At 36.6% G+C, this 20,448-nt stretch overlaps 1 pseudogene; it reads right to left on the bottom strand.

Annotated features, from left to right (window-relative positions):
• Positions 1-710: 710 nt before the first annotated feature.
• LOC119876119 lies at positions 711-19,578 on the bottom strand (annotated as a pseudogene).
• Between the last annotated feature and the right edge of the window lie 870 nt (positions 19,579-20,448).

Genomic DNA, 20,448 nt, shown 5'->3' with positions numbered 1-20,448 from the left:
TGAATGATGCCACTGTCTGCAAAAAGCAGAAATGGCTAAAAATAGTTTTGTTTTGTTTTTTAACTGAGCTGAAATTCACATAACATAAAATTATCCCTTTCAAAGTGGACAATTCAGTGGCACTTAGTACATTCTTAGTGTTGTGCAACTACCACCTCTGTCTGGCTCAAAAACATTTTCATTACCCTAGATGCAACCTCATTTCCATTAAGCAGTCATTTTCTATTTCCTCTCGTCCCAGCCCCTAGGACATCATCTGTTCTCCGTCTCTAAGGATTTGTGTATTCTGGGTATTTTATATGAATGAAATCATATAATGTATGACCTTTTGTGTCTGGTTTGTTTTACTTAGTATATCAGCACTTTATTCTTTTTAATGATTGAATAATATTCCATTTTTTATACATGCCATATTTGCTTATCCATTCATCTGTTTTTTTTTTTGCACGTGAAACAATTTTATTTCACAGTTGTCTTTAAACCCACAAAGACACAATGTTCTCATAAAAACATTAGTACAGATAACTATACTTTCTAGAAAATGATAATATAGACTCTCTCAAAGAAAAATGCATACCATTATATGGTTTCAGACAAGTTGCTTGGAAAAAACATCTGGAGTGATTCCTAAAATATACCATTAGACCACCCTGCATCTTTTTCTTCTAAGAATTGATTACTGTCATTGGTACATGCTCCGGCATTTTTACTTATTGGATAATACAAATATATAGACTGTCCTGTGCCTTTTCAGCTCCATTGGTTTCATCAGCAGGCCCATCAGCAGGTTGCCTAGGCTATGCCTTTCTCTGTGGTCTTTCTTCAAGGACTTCCAGCAATGGAGATACATGATCATCATCATGAATTTTAAACTCCAAGTCTTCACCAGCAATTCCAATGGAAACATTCTTTGTAGTTAGGTCCTGTTCTGCAGGAAGTTCTCTCATAAGGCACACAGACCATGTTTAACCAGTTCGTTCAAATTTTCCTCTATAAACCCACTTATGTCTCCCTAAGAAAGTATGAACTGATTGAGAATGGGCTCCAAAAGGACATGGGTCTACAGTTAAAATAGTTGCCAGATGAAAAGGTTTGGAAAATGTGAGGGCCCATATCATCATAAATGGCAATAAGCAATCCAACACCATATGGTCTCCGGCCATCTTGTTGTGTTGGTATTTGGGTCTTGCTTCCAATTAGAGATACAAAATGAGACACAGGAAGAGGTCTGTCACATACAAATCTGGGATCCAAACACTCCTGGCACATAAAATTATGTAACAGTCTAACATCAGCAGTAAGACCTGCAATTGGAATACCAGTGTGGTTGTCAACATAGAGAATTTTTTTTCTGATGAGCTGCAAGTTCTGACTGTGCTCTCTTCAATGCAACTAACACTGCTTGGGTTTTTGATTTCAGACCAACTGCGGTTGAACCTTGTTTGAGGGCTTCCATTGCATACTCAATTTGATGCATCCTGCCCTGAGGGCTCCAAACAATGACATCATTGTCATACTGGTTGTGAAACGTGGTTCCAGTAGGGGTCCGGCTGCAGCCTCCCACAGAGGTGTGGATTCAGGAGCCTATCCATTCATCTGTTAATGGATATTTGGATTGTTTCTACTTTTTGGTTGTTGTGACTAGCACCACTATGAACATTTGTGTACAAGAATGTGGTATAATCTTGGTTTTAAATAATTTTTTTTCATTCCTTAATATTAGTTTCTCTTCTGAACATTGAATCAATCACTACAGTGATTTGACATCTATGAGAGTAGTTGAATTTTATACTGGTCACTACTTTGGCTTCCCACTCATTTTGTTGACCTCTGTTTTCACTGCTGGGGAGCTTCTGTTTTAACTGTTTCCTTCTGGAGGGAGAACACTAGATTTGGCCAGTGATTTGGTTCTGGATCAGCTTGTACCTCACTGTGTAGGTGGGAGTAAATGTTGGGTCAGCAGCTGAAGACATGCAGTATGAATCTGATGCAAAAGTGAGAATTTGAAGGAAAGACCCAGGAGCACTGGGCCTTGGAAGTTGATGAAAACAGGGGCATTAGTTTGAAGCCAGGTTCTGGGATTCAGTGGACATGATTTAAGACAAAGACACATTTCTGCCCCATTCCTTTTTTTTTTTTTCTCTCTTTTTTTTTCCTGCCCCATTCCTATGTTCTTTTAGTGCATAGGTCTCATCTTTTTTGCAGTTTGCCTTGTCTTTTTTTAGGTTAACTGTATTCATCAGCTAGAGTCTAAATGTTACATCTTCTTACCCCATAAATCAGAATCAAAAGACTACTATTATCACTTTTGTTAGCGATCAGTTGTATTGATAAAAATGTTTACTTAAACTGGGTCAGTTTTCATGTAAGGCTTCTGCCCCACACTGGAAGCACACAGCAATTAAAAGCAAGAAGCAATTGTAAGGAGAGAGCATTATTAGCACTCAGTTACAACTTCTGGGCCATGAGTTAACTGCTTGTCTACAAATCCATGTGTATGTGGGTTTTTTTCCAGCTAATCAATTTCTCCTAAATCTTCGAGCAATTGTATAATCAATGTGGCTGCTTAAACACTTAAGGCAGATAGAGTCAATAAAATTTCCTAAAGAAATTGGAATTAACTCTGTGTTGCCTCTTATTCTTTGGAAAAAAGATCATGTTTATTGTCCATTTGACAGGTTTTTATTTGCGGGTTTGAGGGAGTCAAAAGTAAAGCAAATAAACATTGTTAAAGGGACAATATTACTTATAGGGAAGATTAAGAATATTACGTAGATTTTTTTTGTTAATTGAAAATATTTTTTCTAGCTTTATTGACATATAATGACATGAAGTTGCATACATATATAAGATGTATGTGGTAGTTTGGTAAGTGTACATATTGTGAAATGATTGCCACAATCAAGTTAATTCACACATCCATCACTTTTCATTGTTGCCGTGTGTGTGTGTGTGTGTGTGTGTGTGTGTGTGGTGAGAATAGTTAAGAACTATTATCTTAGCAAGTTTCATGAATCCAATGCAGTATTATTAAATATAGTCACTATACTGTACATTAGATCCTCAGAATTTATTCATTTTATAGCAGAACATTTAGGCCCTTTGAGCAACATCTTCCCAACCTGTCATCCCCTCATAACCACCATTCTACTCTTTAGTTCTGAGATCAACTTTCTAGATTCCACATATAAGTGAGATCATAAGTATTCGTCTTTCTATGTCTGGATTGTTTACTTAGCATAATGTCCGATCCATGCTGTTACAAATAGTGGGTTTTCCTTCTTTCTCTTCACTGAATAATATATATTATAATTATATAATATATCATACACCATATGTTTATCCATTCATTTGTTTGGTGGACACGTAGGTCATTGGAATTGTGAGTGTTTCCTGTGGATCAGAGGTAGATCCCACGGACAGAACATGCCAGCATAGATCTGGTTTTGATCTTACTCAAAAGAGGAGTGATGGGATTCCAATGGTGAGAGTCTGTGTAGAGTGGCAAGGAGATAGCCAGGAGCAGACGAGTGAAGGAACTGAATATGTCAATAATGTTATGGAATTTAAAGTCAGAAGGATTCAGTAGAGGAGCCTCTGATGGGCTCAAGAAAGCAACCACAGGAGAGGGAATCAGCTCAAAACATCTGCCATGCATGTTGTGGTCTAGTATACAATACATTTTAAATTGTTCTATGGGCATATAATATTCTCTGTAAGATATAAAATTAGGAATAACATACTTTCCATTAAAAATTTATTATCAAAAATTATTGTCAAACTCATTAAACATTTATTATCAAAGTGTAGTTGACATGTAATGTTATATTAATTTCAGGTGTGTAACAGTGATTCAGCAATTCTACCCATTACTCATATACTAGGATAAGTGTAGTCATCATCTGTTACTGTACATTTTATTCTTCTTATTATCATTGATTTCCTTTATGTCACTTATTTTTATTTACTTGAATGAACATAAACAATTGTTTATTGAAGACTGCCAGTCAAGTTTTGTTTCTTTTTGGTTATCTTTGCATCTGATAGATTTTGTTTTATAACTTAGTTTGATGCATGGAAGTTTGAAACTGCTACATCTTAATTACGAAAACTACTACAATCCTAATAAATAATTAATAAAGGACACAAAAAGTTCATTTATAACAGAGAAAAAATTAATGTAAAAATGCACATACAAAAAATGTTGAATGTGAATAATAAACAAAGCAGCAAATTACTGTGGTCGTTCAAAAATATCCATTAACAAATATTTTTTTTTTTTTTTTACATTTTTTAAATTTATTTATGATAGTCACAGAGAGAGAGAGAGAGAGGCAGAGACATAGGCAGAGGGAGAAGCAGGCTCCATGCACCGGGAGCCCGACGTGGGATTCGATCCCGGGTCTCCAGGATCGCGCCCTGGGCCAAAGGCAGGCGCCAAACCGCTGCGCCACCCAGGGATCCCCCTATTTCTTGAAAACCTATTATGTGTCCACCACTGTGCTGGCCAGAGGTGGAGGTATACGACTAATATCAGATATGGTCCTTGCTCTCATTGTGCAGATGGAGAATAATAGGTCCTATTTTTATATAATTTTATTTTGCCTAGCAAACCAGCATGTATAAAAATTATAATGCATAATGCTGATAAAGGTGCATTGACAAGGCATTCTTGCAAACTGGTGATCATAGTGTTTGGAAATTTATCAATATTGGTCATACTTTTTAACTTAATCATTGTATTTCTAAGGTCTTTGGGAAGAAAATAATAAAGAAAAAGAGGTTAAAATCATGAATAACAGTTTTTTTAAAATTTTTTTTTATTTATTTTTGATAGGCACACAGTGAGAGAGAGAGAGAGAGGCAGAGAGAGAAGCAGGCTCCATGCACCGGGAGCCCGATGTGGGATTCGATCCCGGGTCTCCAGGATCGCGCCCTGGGCCAAAGGCAGGCGCCAAACCGCTGCGCCACCCAGGGATCCCTGAATAACAGTTTTTAATAGCACTATGAATCATAGCAAAATTATATAAAACTCCAACATTCAGCTAATAGTGGAAGATTATGTTATGGAATGCTTGTGATAAATTGCTAAGTAAAAAGTAAAATATGAAGTTGTATCATTCAATATAATTTCAACTATGTAATATATCTATGAAAAAGATACAAAGAAAATACATTAAAGTGATAATAGATATTAGTCGAGAAGATTTCCTTATGGCTTGGTTATAGGCATATAGATTCGCCTTCACTTCCTAAACACATCTTGTTGACTGCAGAGGAAACATGGTGAGGATTCCGTTCTGGTGAGGGTGGGGAGTAATCCTGAGACTCTTCCCTTTGGAGGTGGAGGTCTACAGCAACTGCTGTTCTTTTTCTAGGTTAAAATAATTTTTCCTGTGTTCCAGCTTCAGAATTTGGATTTGTTCTTCTTTTATTCACCTTATACACTCTGGAAGACTCCATTTTGGCATTTGGATCACTGGAGAATCATATGATATATAGGTTATATGAAAGAAAATTGACAGGTTAAGCAAATATGGCACTGACTCACACTGTATATTAAATAGAAATTAAATCTGCAATTTTAGATATTGCAAGATCTAGAAATTGCTTTGCAGATATTTCAGAAAGCTATACAGTACTGTGGATAGTATAATTGTTATACTGTAGATATAATTAGTAGATAGAATGAACTCCATTTATAGCTGTGTCAGCAAGAAAAATGCTAAAAGAATAACATGATAATAGGACAAATGTATAACTTGGGAATGAGTATCTTAAGCCACTTAATTATAGTTTGATCAACACTTTTTTTTTGCTATCGTCTAGTTTTACTAGTTATTGAATATCACTAAAAGAAAACCAAAGGAAATGAAAGACATAGAAGAAAGATTGAATATATAGCAAATTGAAAAATGTATTCCTATTTAGATATACTTACTTCCATATAGAGGATATATTAAGCATGCCTTTGTGTGTTCATCTCAAAATTACCAGAACTTTTCGAACTTCCAAGACCTCTTATCATGATTTTATGATACATATCTGAATATAATGAAAGATGTAAAAGTGAACATATCTGTGTACAATTAAATGTTTTACAAACCCTACATGGTGGCCTTGTCATTTTAAACAGTATGCAAAACAGTCAAAATGACAAACACTTGCTTGAGGTTTATTTCAGTGCAGTATAACCAGAAGGTAATGCAAAATCTCACCTTATTTGCTTGCTGTTGCCTGGTACAAAACTTGTAGCCTTAACAGAACATCGCACATAGTAGTGACTGAAAATAAGAACACGGTAAACCACTCCCAAGAATTTGAAATGTCAGATTATTAAGAGTGAATGCATAGGAGTAACTGGGTGGCTCAGTCAGTTAACCATCTGCCTTTGGCTCAGGGTCCTGGGATTGAGCCCGCATTGGGCTCCCTGCTCATCGGGGAGTCTGCTTCTCCTCCCTCTGCCCCTCCCCAACCTGTATTGGCAGGGCACGTGCTCACTCTTTCTCTCTCTCTCAAATAAATAAATAAAATCTTAAAAAAAAAAAACCTGAATGCATCGAGATGATCCAGTTGAGGATGCCATTTAAGAAAGTTTCTGAATATGCTTTTGGGGAACTTGGGGCCACCGAGGAGTAGAATCAAGAAAGTGTGGGTAAAGTGTGAGTGTAACTTAAGAGAGTTGAAACCTCAATCAGTTGTGTTCTACTGGAGTCAAAGGGAAAGCACGCATATTAACAGATAGGGAGAAGGTTTGCCAAGAATCTCGAAAAGAGGAGCTCAAGCTTTTTGTTTCTCTCTTATCCCAGGAGGGGAGAGTCCTCACAACTACCTGAGAATTCTAATCTTACACATCAACCTCTGCCAAAGGGAGGAGCGGTTTGGCCATCACAGGTCAGTGTGATGCTTACTAATCCTCTTATTCTGATTCTACAATAGTCAAGCAAAAATGTGTGTATTTTAATTACAGAATTTTTATCAGGGAGACAAATAACAGATTCTTTTTATCCTAACATCACATAAATTAATTGAATAATTCAATAAATATTTATTGAGTATCTATGTTACATCTGGGTCTTAGGTCTATGAGTCTTTATATCATTCCTGGTTATTTATCATTATTAAAAAATTATGATACGATGGTGTATGTATTTGGATTCTTTATTTTTATTGGGACTCTTATAATCTGATTAGATGCATACGAGTCATGCTGACTTGTGTTGTTACTCTGTAAGCATTGTCAAAAAATTAGTTTTTAGAGAGGCAAGTGAGAATAAGATTCTTGACTGCAATGTCCCCCAAATGGTTATACAGAACACAGATATTATCTGCATGGTTAGCTTGTCACCTTCAGTGACATCTCTATCTTCTTTCCTCTTACCTGAAATGAATAATAACTTCAGAAGCACTGATGAGACAATATTTCAAATGAAGTATGTCAAGAAGTGAAAATGATCTTCATAACACTATTCCCGAATAGGGATCATGTAAAAGGGGTTGTATTGATACTCAGTTCTTGCACAAATGAGAATAGATACAAGTAAGTCACATTTTAAGTCATCTAATTTGGTCTATGAATTATTTCCCCATTTAGAAAATCAAAGCACAAATGTCACTCTAAAGGAGTTTCTTTAAAACAACTTTGTTTATAATGTCAGATATTTTGTTTGAAATACACTTTTTCTTAGCTAAATTTTTCAAATTTCTTCTTTTTTCCTTCCTTCCTTCCTTCCTTCCTTCCTTCCTTCCTTCCTTCCTTCCTTCCTTCCTTCTTCCTTTTTCTCTTTCTTTTTTCTTCTCTCTTTCTTTTTTCTTCCTTTCTCTCTTTCTTTCCTTCATCCCTCTCTCCCTCCCTTCTCTTTTCTTTTTTTTCTTTCTTTCTTTTTTTTTTTTAATTTTTATTTATTTATGATAGTCACACAGAGAGAGAGAGAGAGGCGGAGACATAGGCAGAGAGAGAAGCAGGCTCCACGCACCAGGAGCCCGATATGGGATTCGATCCCGGGTCTCCAGGATCGCGCCCTGGGCCAAAGGCAGGCGCTAAACCGCTGCGCCACCCAGGGATACCTCTTTCTTTCTTTCTTTCTTTCTTTCTTTCTTTCTTTCTTTCTTTCTTTCTTTCTTTCTTTCTTTCTTCTTTCTTTCTTCCTTCCTTCCTTCCTTCCTTCCTTCTTCCTTCCTTCTTCCTTCCTTCCTTTCTTTCTTTCTTTCTTTCCTCCTTTCTTCTTTCTTTCTTTCTCTTTCTCCCTCCCTCCCTTCTCTCTCTCTCTCTCTCTTTTTCTTGCCTCATAGCCCAGGCTATACTAAGCTTCCCTCTGATTGTGATAATCTCTGTCTATTCTGAGCCACACTGTAACGTTTTGTACTTTTGTTCAGACTTATTAACTACAAATTCTTACAAATTCAAAAACCACTTCAATTGCTACACCCATACTACTCATTTATAGATGAGGCTTTATTTATTTATTTATTTATTTATTTATTTATCCATCCCACACAGCTATAGTCCATAAAAAACTATATGGACACCTCCACTTAATACACCGAAAAATGTTCCACAGCGGACTTGGCTTTTTCTTCATTTATGTAGATTGTTTTGGTGAGGGAGGTAACTTCCTTTCTGGAATCTAAGCTCTTAGGACTACACTTATTTCCTATTTGTCCTTATTAAACATCTCTTTTGTTTTAATTTACCAGTATCTATAGGTTATAATCCTATAGATAGGGATCCTTTGAGGACAGGCGATTTTCATTTTGAGTAATAGGAAGACACACACAATTTGCAATTTAGGTGCAAATGTGTCTGAGCATGTACGTGCGTTTTTATATATTGCAGCTTTTATACTTATTAATGTTATAGATTCTCAGAGAGGTCATGATTGCAAATCATAAACTGGATAAAGCATTTGTGGAATAGTAGCCCAGAGATCTGATTCAGATAATTTCTGTTGTTGTTCACATATATTTATGACAGCTTCTTTTCATTATAGTAATAACAAACCAGTCCCCAACTTATGCCCCAAAGCAAAGCAACAGTAAAAATAAAACAATGCTGCATATGTAGAATTGGGAAATCATCAGTCGAATTATTGTATATAAAGCTAAAGACACGTTACAAAGGTATTAAACTGATGTTTACAAACAATTTTGACATGCAAGCTAAAAAAATATTATTAGTCAGAAATGCCTCGTGTTATTTTTAAAAAAGAAAAGACATATGTATGAAGTTATTAATATTTACTATTTTAGGGGTAGCAAAATTATATTTAATTTTAATATTTTTATTTTTCACATATCTAGATAAACATGTATTTTTATTATTGAAACCAACAAACTTTACTCAAATGATTTAGTTATATTTATTTTGTAGCTTCCTTCTTCAATGTGGCCTCTTCTCTCCCTTTAGTTGCGGAGCTTTTTCTGTCAGTCTTCAGGTTGATTTATGGGTGTTTAGGATGATTTGATAGTTATCTAGTGTTCATGGGACGAGCCTAGGATCCTCCTATTGTGTTGATGTCTTCCTGTCCTTCCGATTCAGATCATAGCTGAAGAATTTAGGAAAGTCATTTAATTTCTACCAGAATCCTTTTTTCCATCTATGATTTTAGAAATTGAAATAGAGGATATCTAAGAGTACTTTCTACTCTGTAAATTTATTATTGTGGCTTATTTATAAATAATGTTCTGAATATAGAGTACTTGTGAGAATTTTAGATACTCTAGTTTTATAAAGAAGCTAATGAACAGGGTTGTGCTTCATATTCAATGAATCATCATACTGAAAAATAGGTAACTTACAAAATACAAATACTCATTTTACACAGCTAAAGGTAAAAGAAAAATAAAAATATTTTATAAAACCATGTTGTAAGTTTGGGTTTAGAGAAGAGAATTTATTTTTTATTTATTTATTTTTAAATATTTTATTTATTTATTAGAGACACAGAGAGAGAGAGAGAGAGAGAGAGAGAGAGAGGCAGAAACACAGGCAGAGGGAGAAGCAGGCTCCATGAAGGGAGCCTGACGTGGGACTCCATCTCTGGTCTCCAATATCAGGCCCTGGGCTCAAGGCGGCGCTAAACCACTGAGCCACCCAGGCTGCCCTAGAGAAGAGAATTTAGAAAGCAAAAATAAAACTAACTTTAAGAACTATCTTCTGCATACATTAAATGATTATTATATTTATGGTTTAAGATAGGGATAGTATTTTTTCCAGCTTTATTAAGAAATCATTGACAAAAATCACTGGGTAAGTTTAAGGTGCATAGAATGATGGTTTCATTTACATATATTGTGGAATGATTATCATAACGGCTTCAGCTAACATCCATCTTGTCATGTAGATACAGTAAAAAGAAAAGCACGAAAAAAGGAAGAGAGGAAAAAAAAATTTTCTTGGTGATGAGAACTCTTAGGATTTACTGCAATGGCTTTCCCATGTCATATAGCACTGCTAGCTATGGGCATCATGGTGTACATTAAATCCCTAGTCCATGCTTATCTTATGAATAGAAGTTTGTATGTTTTTACCACCTTCCTCCAATTCCTTGTCCCTCCATACTCCACCACTGGTAACCACAGTCCTATCTCTTTTCCTAGGAGTTAGTTTTATTTTATTTTATTTTATTTTATTTTATTTTATTTTATTTTATTTTATTTTATTTTATTAATTCCACATATAAGTGAGATATAAAGTATTTGTATAAAATATTTGTCTTTCTTTGAGTTATTTCATTTAGTATCCTATCTTCAACATCCCTCCATGTTGTCACAAATGGTACAATTTCCTCTTTGTATTTTGGCTGACTAATATTCTATTGTGCATGGATACTACAACTTCTTTTTTTTTTTTTTTAAGACTTTATTTATTTATTCATGAGAGACACAGAGAGAAAGGCAGAGACACAGGCAGAGGGAGAAGTAGGCTCCCTGCAGGGAACCCAATGTGGGGCTCAATCCCAGGTCTCTAGGATCATGCCCTGGGCCAAAGGCGGCGCTAAACCGCTGAGCCACCCAGGCTGCCCTATACTACAACTTCTTTATCCATTCATCTATCAATGGACACCTAGGTTGTTTCTATGCCTTGGCTCCTATAAATAATAATGCTGTTATGAACATGGGGATGCAGGTATCTTTTCAACTCAGTTTTTTCATTTCTTTTGGAAATGTTCCAATAAGTGGAACCACTGGATCATATAGTAGCTGTATTTTTAATTTTTGAGGATCCCCCATACTGTTTTGCATGGTGGGTGCACCAATTGGCAATCCCACTGCCTGTGCCCAAGGGTTCCCTTTTCTCCACATCCTCCCCAGGATTTGTTACCTCTTATCTTTTTGATGATGGCCGTTCTAACAGGCACGAGGTGCTATTTCATTGTGGTTTCATTTTCCATTTCCCTAATGCCTAGTGACGTTCATCATCTTCTCATGTACCTGTTGGCTTTTCATATTTCTTCTGTAGGAGAGCTCCTGTTGTGACCTCCTCACAATCCTGCTGTAGTGTTGCATTGTGCCAATTCCTTTTATTTTAAGGGTACCTCATATATTTCAGTATATCCTGACTCAATGTGAAGCTCCTGGGAGCAGAATTGAAGGCAAGGACTTGGGTGAGGCAGTTTACTTGCGAGGTAACAGCAGGATTCATGAGTGAGGAGTAAGAGAGTAGGGATGGAAAAGGAGCAGAAGTCAATGGAGATGGCTGCCTCAGGCCATGAGGGCTTGAACTCTGAGTAGTTCACCTGGGAAACGGGAGGTTGGATCATTAGCCTATCTAGTCCCATCTACTGCTTGAAGGGTGCACTAACTACCTGCATCTACTGAGTTCTGCTTGAAGGAAGATTTGGTGCCCTTCCCACAATGGTGAGAAAGATTCTGGGGCTTGGCAGGAACCTGGAAATCTTGGGGATTGAACCCTGTCCCACAACTTTAAGTTAAAGGGGGAATGCGACACAGGCCCGAGAGGCATTTGCTGCATACTCCATTGAGAAATCAGTGCTTTCAGGTTGGGGCTTCTGGGATGGAATTGGACCAAGCAGATCCACTTTGGGTGAAGGAAAGATTGAGAACAGTGGTTTTCAATCTGTTGTCCTTGGAGTTCCTTCTAGAAGTGTGGGACAAAGGAATAGGTTTAGATATTTAATCCTTCACCTTCGTTCAATCAAATGGGTTTAGTTCAAATTTATCTAGTGTACATATTGAACTTCTGAATGAGCTTTTGCTCTGAAGCTAAGAACAATTTTGAAAACCATGGAGAGTGATGATTAAGAGTGTGGGCTTAGGCTACAAGCCTGGGCTTTGCCACTTAGTAACTATGTGAATGTTGGGGAAGTTACTGAAGCCTGTTTACATATCCCGTCACATTTAATTGTGAAGAGGATTTAAATGCATGAAGGGTTTTAGCATAGGGCCTAGCACAGTGCTAATCCCATGGTAAGCTGGATAAGAAGCTTTGAGCAAGGGAGACAAATGGAAAGCCTGAGAACCTGGTCAGGCTTCAAGGCAGGGAAAAAGAGAAATAGAAATTTAACTATTAGGAGCTGCACACATGGCCTGAGAAGGACGCTGATGATGGGTACTAAGCATTAGAGATACTGAAGAATTTTAAGCTTGACAAAGCCAAAGTCCAAGCTTTGTACGTACTTTATACAATGAGAAAAATGTGCAGCTTTTGAATAATACAATTAAATTCAATCGGTTTCTTCAAATATTATCAACATTTTAAAGATCAAATCTCTACATGTTTCCTTGTGTAGCTTCATGTTTAGAGCAGGTAGAGAGAATTCGTTTTGGTGTATGTTGATGGTTATACAGTTATTCCATATATTGATTAAATCTTTTTGGCTCTGAATATGTATTTAGCATACTAGCTTTCATTTCACACCAATTGTAATCCCATCTGAACCAAATTAGAGAATAAATTAACATTCTACATATGCAAACTCATTTAGACAAAATGGCTAAAAAAGATTATTTTTTGGATTCTGATAGCAGACCTGAATATTTAATGTTGCTTTAAAATTTTTATTCTTATAATTTAATTTTTGAACGTTCCCTTTATTTTTCCCAGAGTTTGGGAAAGTAGCCATAATTTCTATTTCCTAGCTCTTTTGTGTTAATTGTAAGTTTCTTTATAAGGAAGTAATAATACACTATTACATTTAAAGGAAATTATTAAAGCAATACCTATAAAATAAATTTTATTATGTGCTTTCTTTAAATAGATTAATAAGCATATAGTTAACTATTCCTGTAACTGGAGGTGGTTTTATAAATAATGAATACTTGAATTGCTAATTGATGGAGTTCCTCACTCTTCTGTACTACTGATACTCATTTAATGTATTAGCTATTACATATACACATCTAATATTGGCACTGTTTTTTCTTTTCAAGATTTTATTTATTTGTTTGAGACAGAGAGAGAGAGTGAGAGAGAACATAAGCAGGAGGGAGGAGCAGGCTCCCCACTGAGCAGGGAGCCTGAAGTGGGGCTTGATCTCAGGACTCTGAGATCATGACCCAAGAGGAAGGCAGACACTTAACCGACTGAGCCACTCAGTGCCCCTGCACTTTTTTCCCCTATGTTATCTCATTAATGCAATATTCAATGCCATGGGTATTATCTCACCCATACTTAAAAGAGGAAAATAAATCACACAAAATAATTAGCTCAATGTCACAGTGATAATATGTGACAAAGAAGAAACTAGTACCTAAATCTGACCTCTAAGCAATGATGGTGGTATGTATCTCTGGAAGAGAAGAGATTTAATTTGCAAACCAACTTCAATATTTTTGGGGGTCATTTTGTTATACACAATCAGACTTAGTGAAGATTCTATCACTTTATTACCAGTTGACTTATTCTTTGTATGAAAAGAAATCTTGGATCAGTCAGTGTGCCAGTTTAGAAACCATTTTTAGGGGATACCTGGGTGGCTCAGTGGTTTGATCCTAGAGTCCTGGGATCGAGTCCCACATTGGACTCCCTGCCTGTGTCCCTCTGCCTGTGTCTCTGCCTGTCTCTCTCTCTCTCTGTCTCTCATGAATAAATAAATAAAATCTTTTTTTTTTTTTTTAAAGAAACAATTTTTAGACCAGAACATCTAAGGTACCCGGTATTTCACTTATTCCTTATGTGACCATCTTTTAAGGACCTCCTGCATCAGGACCTGTGTTGTTGCTGGGGATGTGGAGATGAGGGACAAATATTGTGCTGTAGGGGATTTCATGGTATAGCAAAAGGTACAGGTACGATGGGGGCCAGACCACCGTACAGTAGGCGGCAATCCTTATGATAGAGGAATTAACAAAATGTGATTGCCCTATGTATACAAGGATGAGGCGGGATATGATAAATAAATTTCCAAAGGTAGCAATAGGGTAATGTGGGTGAGTCAGTCTAATTGAGGGGACATATGAGTGTACTGGGTGGGAGGGTGGTGTCACCATGGAGCAGTTCATAAGGTTCAGGAAAATAATGGGAACATTAATTCGTGTCACTTCTCTCCGGCCAATCCAAGGGCATCGATGGAAGGCCCTCACCAGATAGCAGCTAGAATGGGTGTGTCTCTTTATCATAGGATGAGTGATGGATGGCTTTGCTTGTACTTGCACAAATTTCCCTGCTGCAGAGTCTGGAGGGGACTGGAAATCTCTTTGCTGATTTCCTTCTACCCACATACCTTGGCCTCCTTACCCACCATGTTTAGTGACTTGTCCTAGAACTTAAAACCAACCCAACTCCCCTTTTCTGACTCTCTCCTGGCCTCCTGGAAAAAGGCTCATCTGATTTTTCTTCACACTTTTACTGGAGAATATTAGGACAAAAACACCCCAGTGTTGAGCTTCCTTCAGTACCTCTCCTTCAGACTCCAGCGGCTTTTTTTTTCCCACAACAAAAACACGCATCTTGCAAATCAAAGTCATCACATCTGAAACTTGTTTGTGATAACGGCTTCAGAAGCCTATTTAGTGCCCGCCTCTGATGGGTACTCAGAACAGAAGGAGAGAGAAACAGAACTATAAATTCTTCTTTTTTTTATTTTAGGAAAGTAATTTCTGTACATAATTTAGAAAATCAAATAGTTTTACAAGTCTTTTGATGAAATACAGTCGTCCCTTGCTCTTCCCCTCATCACTCCCAACATTTTCTCTGGAGATACAAGCATTTTTGATATTTTCAGTTTGTTCTTTTGGCATTTCCCTCTATCTTTCAAAAGAACTTGTTCAACTTTCAGTTTTATATATTGTGATAGGCAGAATAATGGTCCCTACATTTGTCTAAATCCTCACCTCCAGAAATTGTGAATGTGTTGTGAGGGTGCAAGGGACAGGCAAGGGAATGGATGGGATTACAGGTGCTAATCAGCTGGCCCTAAGATTACGAGAGGAGTCTGGGTTATCCAGGTAATCACAGTTTCCTTTAAATGTGGAAGAGGGTCCTGAAGATTCTGCGTTAGAGTGGTGTGTTGTGGCAAAGACGGGTGACTCTTGCTGGCTTTGGAGATGGAGGCGTGGGGCCCACACTAGCAGCTGAGAAATCCAAGGAAATGTATTTTTGCCTACAACCTCCAGGAAGAAACACAGACCTGCTACACACCTGGTGTTAGCACAATGGGAGACCCATTTTGGATTTCTGAGCTCCAGAACTTGAAGTTACTAAGGTAATGTTTACTTGAGCTGCTGAATTGGAGGTAATTTGTTTCATTAGCAGTATGAAGAAACTAAAACAGATGTTAGCAGTGGACTTCATACAATGAAAGATGAGGATTTAATTTTCTTTCATTTTCCCTTCTCCACTTTTCCAGTAGGGATCCATCACAATGTTGGATATATTTAAATTCAGTGTTTATATTTCAGGGCCATTTCTTGCTTCTCTTGTGTGAACTGTGTCATGGCTTGGACAAGGGCTCATTTTACCAGTTGCTTGCAAGTTTGTGTTTGGGTAAACGGGAAAGGCTTTTCTGAGAACTCTAATGTGTGAACTGTCTTTATCCTACTTCCATGGTTGACAGATATGTAGCTGGGTATAGAAACCCATGTTGAAAAAAAAAATTTTTTTTTTTGTTATTTTGAATCCATTGATTTAGTTTGCATGGGTCTCTCGTATTTTTGTTTGTCTCCTTTGCTTTTAGCTTTTAAATAATGGTACAGAGCACACAGCATAATATAAAGTATTCATGTGTTTTATAACAAAAATTTTTAAATGATAATATAACCACCATTTGGGTAAATAAATAGTATATTGCTGACCTCAAGGCAGTCTCTGTATATCCTTTTTGATTTTACTACCTTCTCCTTTAAAGGCAAACATTTTCCTGATATATTTAATTATTCTCTCTTATTTGTATTTTTACTACCTATGAATGCTTCTAAACCCTATATTTCAGTTTCCCCACTTTTTGAGTTTGCTATCAACAGATACAGATTATACATAATCGTCTGGGTCTTAATACTTAGCTGAATATCAGGATCATTAGCTTTTTCCGTGTTGTTAGGAGTGGTTGCATTTCATCCATTTCGTTGCTGTGAATGTGCCATGGCTTGACTTAGACGACAGTTGACTTTTATATTGTTATTGGTGGACATTTTGTTATTTTCCACATCCATCTGCCTTTTAGCTTCCAAATTGCTATTTACTTTCTGCTGTTGACCTTTCTTAATTTTTTTTTCTCGTTCAAAATAAAATCCTTCATGGCTTTTTTTTTTTTTTCCTTAGTGATTTTCTTTTCATGGGTGGGTTAGGGGGAAAGGGTTGGGAGGTAAATTCTGTGTTTAAATGAAGCCAGAATTGTTATATTATTATCTGGTACAGTAGCTATGGAAATTTTCAATATATTTTTATACACTTGAGTTCCCTTGTTCTTTTTGTTGTCATAAAACCAGACTGACAATCTTGGGATTATGTTGAAATCACATTTTGTAAAACCTAAAACTATGGTTTCATAGGTCAAGGGGAATAGGTTACTGTGTTTGATGGAAGGATTCTGCTGGACAAAAAGATGGGAAATAGCTGCATATATAAGAAGCAGGACAACCACAAATGATTTAAAACTTGCTGTTGAATTTGTAATACCTTTTAACCCTCCAGGGTCTTCTCTTCTTGATGTTCCCTTAAGAAATACTACCTAGAGTGATCCTTTGTTCAGAGGGAGGTACACATTCTGCAATATTTAATAGAAAGAAAATAGTGAATTAAGAAGAATTTAATATTCTCTGACTTGCAGTGCATTTCAGTATCCTCTGCCTTAAGGAAACAGGCAGTCCTTTGTTATTTTGACCACTGTACCTCAATGGAGCTGAGCATACACAACGGCCCCTGGATATTCTGGCTATGGACAGTATTGATACTTGAGTACAGACCCAGATAGAATCACAGTAAACAGAATTGCAGGAATGGTTCATAGTTTCTAGGCAGTAGCACACAGCAAAAGGGAGAATATAGGTAATTAAATACAAGTGATATAAACACATACTTTACTCTCTTGTTGCTAAATATAATTATATCACATGTATCACAAATCGAAAGTTTTATTTCAAAAAGAGCAACCTAATTATTTCTAAAGCTCTTTGCTTTAACTCCATCTATGACCTTGATGATTACACAGTTTAAAGAAGCTGTATTTGAATGAGTATTTTTCTGTGTAAAGGTTTTTTTTCCCCCTCAGTTCATTAAAATCCCTGTGAAACACTGTTCTTTCAGATTATATGGGATAATGGTAAATACACTTGCCTTATCATAACCATCAATGGCTGATTGAAGAGTAAGTCTGAACTTCAGAAAATGTGATATCTATTGTAGGAGTGGATGTTTTTACATTTAAAAGATATTATACACATAAACAAAAATGCAGATACCTTAGGGGGTAGAAATCAGAAACATGAGGAATTTTAGCTGTGAGATAGTGGTGACATAATGACATAGTGGCCTAGTAACCCTTTCTATGGTGTCTTACACTGATCTTCAAAGGAAGGTCTTGTCCTATTTTATTTACAGAAAAATAGGGTTACATGGAATCATGTTACTTCTATAAAAGACAGTAAGCTTTCATTTTTTTTCAATATGAATGAAGCCTTTTTCAGAAACTGGCAATGATTGTTCTAAAGCTGCAATCTTTTTTTTTTTTTTTTTCTTGGAATGTTTTAGTTAACTCTGTTATGATCCCCACTGGAGTGCAAGACTTGGTTATTTTTTCTTTATATTCTTTTTTGTAAATGGTTCTAACGTTTCCGTGGAGAACAGAAGGTGGCACTCTGCCTTCTATCTTGTGATATTTTCCACTTGAGTGTTTATTTTAATTCTTTTAAGATTCAGAACAGCACTCTGTTGGCTAGTTGATTGTTTCTTTGTGGTTAATGACCACTTTTGCACTTATCAAAAGGCAGGGACATATTCCAATGAAGTGTGATACCAAATGAGGCACCAACTGTCATTGACAATTCAACAGTAAACAGTGGTTAAAGTTTGACAAGGTCCCTTATAGTTCACTTGCCCATATGAGCAAATCGTCTCCTGAATGATTCTCTCCTCATTCTGTTTTATAGACATGGGTAATAAAAAAACATTTAGGTGGATAAGAGCACTTGGAAAAGATTTGCTATTAGCAGTTTCACATATACAGATACTGAGGGTTGATTAAATGAGCGTATAGTGATGTAATCTGTGACCTTTGAGCCAATTGTCACATTAACTTCTTTGTGAAACTTAAATCTTATTTTATTTCCTCGTACTTGGTCTGATCTTGGCTAGTTTACACCAGTAAAGTTGAGATTACCTCACGGATGGCAGTAAAAATCAATTTGATGGCTTTACTTTGTGTTTATGGTATGTTGTTTTCCAAAGGCCTGAAGACAGAGATACTCATCAAGTATTGTCAAAATGAGGTTACCTGTTTGTGAAAATTAATATACTTTTTCTTTTCCCGAAGGTCGACTCTTTAATGATTCATATAAAACAGACTCAGCAGATTTTCCAAATGATACTATTTCAGGCTTCATTATTACCTAATTTTTAAAAAATAATGTTTTACCTTTTATATTCCTGGCCCCAAATGAGTCTATTTGAATTATGAACCTCACTATGTCTGTTAATAATGCAAGCTTGGGACGCCTGGGTGGCTCAATGGTTTAGCACCTGCCTTAAGCCCAGGGTGTGATCCTGAGTCCCGGGATCGAGTCCCACAATGGGCTCCCTGCATGGAGCCTGCTTCTCCCTCTGCCTGTGTCTTTGCCTCTCTCTCTCTTTCTTTCATGAATAAATAAATAAAATCTTTAAAAAAATAATATAAACTGTTGGGATATATGTGTTGAGAAGTTGTTGGTTATTTAAAACTGGAATCCTATAACTTGGTGTTATTTTTTAGCATTCTACGTGATACCAGTGTAGAGCCAGACAAAGTTGTCCGTGTTCGCCTCTTAGATAGGGCCTTTGGAAAACTGACCCTGGTTTGAAGATCATTGGGAAGCTGTGTGATTTTTAAGAGATGGCTATAGAAATTCAATGTTTTTATTAGGAATCTTTCCTAGGACTCATTACCTCATTCCTGGAGGCTGCTGCTGCTGGACTTCCAGCCACATGGCCACATCTACTGTTTCCAGAATCTCTGTGAACCATCTGCCAGCCACATCCCAGATAGTTGTGATGCTATGTCCATTACAGCACCCATTGCTTTTAGCTAAATTTAAGACTTAAGCTTTGTACCCTTGTAAAAGCACATCTATTAAGGAAGCAAACCAAAATTGACAAGTTTTCCCAGGTTTATAAGAACTAGATAAAAAAAAAAATGTTCCATGTAGTGACATCCTTGGGAACATTGAAACAAAAGGATAATATCTTTGGGTATATTTTTTAAAGCTCATTCCTAGTAAGCGAAGTGTGGTTCTGATAACCATACTCAGAGAGAGTTGCTTGGATGTCCTGGTACTCCTCTGTCTTCTATCTTTATTTCCTAAATAGATAACATCTGTGAACCCTTCTTCTCAAGTTGAACAAGTAAAATGACTGCCCTATACAGATCCCTTACAAAATCCAGTCCTGCAGAATAACTGAGTTGTTACTCAGTCTTTGTGAATTTGAAAGCTATGAGTCCAGGGACCAACCTATAACTTTTTATTGGGATTAGGGGCATCTATACAGGATAATATAGATTTTCCCAATTAGAAGGCCAGTGATATTCTGCAAATATTTTGGAATCTGTAGATGTGGCCATATCACTGGAAGTCCAGCAGCAGCAGCAGCCTCCAGGAATGAGGTAATGAGTCCTAAGGAAGACTCTTTTTTTTTTTTTCCCCCCCTAAGGAAGACTCTTAATAAAGATAATAAAGTTTTGTAGCAGGGGTCAGCAAACTTTTATCAAGGATCAGGTCATATTTTAGTTTTTCTGGGTCATTTGGCAAACAAGATATTCTATATGTTTGTATAACATTAAAAACAAAACAACAACAAAA

Source organism: Canis lupus, chromosome 3, assembly GCF_011100685.1.
Source record: "Canis lupus familiaris isolate Mischka breed German Shepherd chromosome 3, alternate assembly UU_Cfam_GSD_1.0, whole genome shotgun sequence".
Lineage (NCBI taxonomy): Eukaryota > Metazoa > Chordata > Mammalia > Carnivora > Canidae > Canis > Canis lupus.
This window is presented reverse-complemented; position numbering and strand designations above follow the sequence as displayed.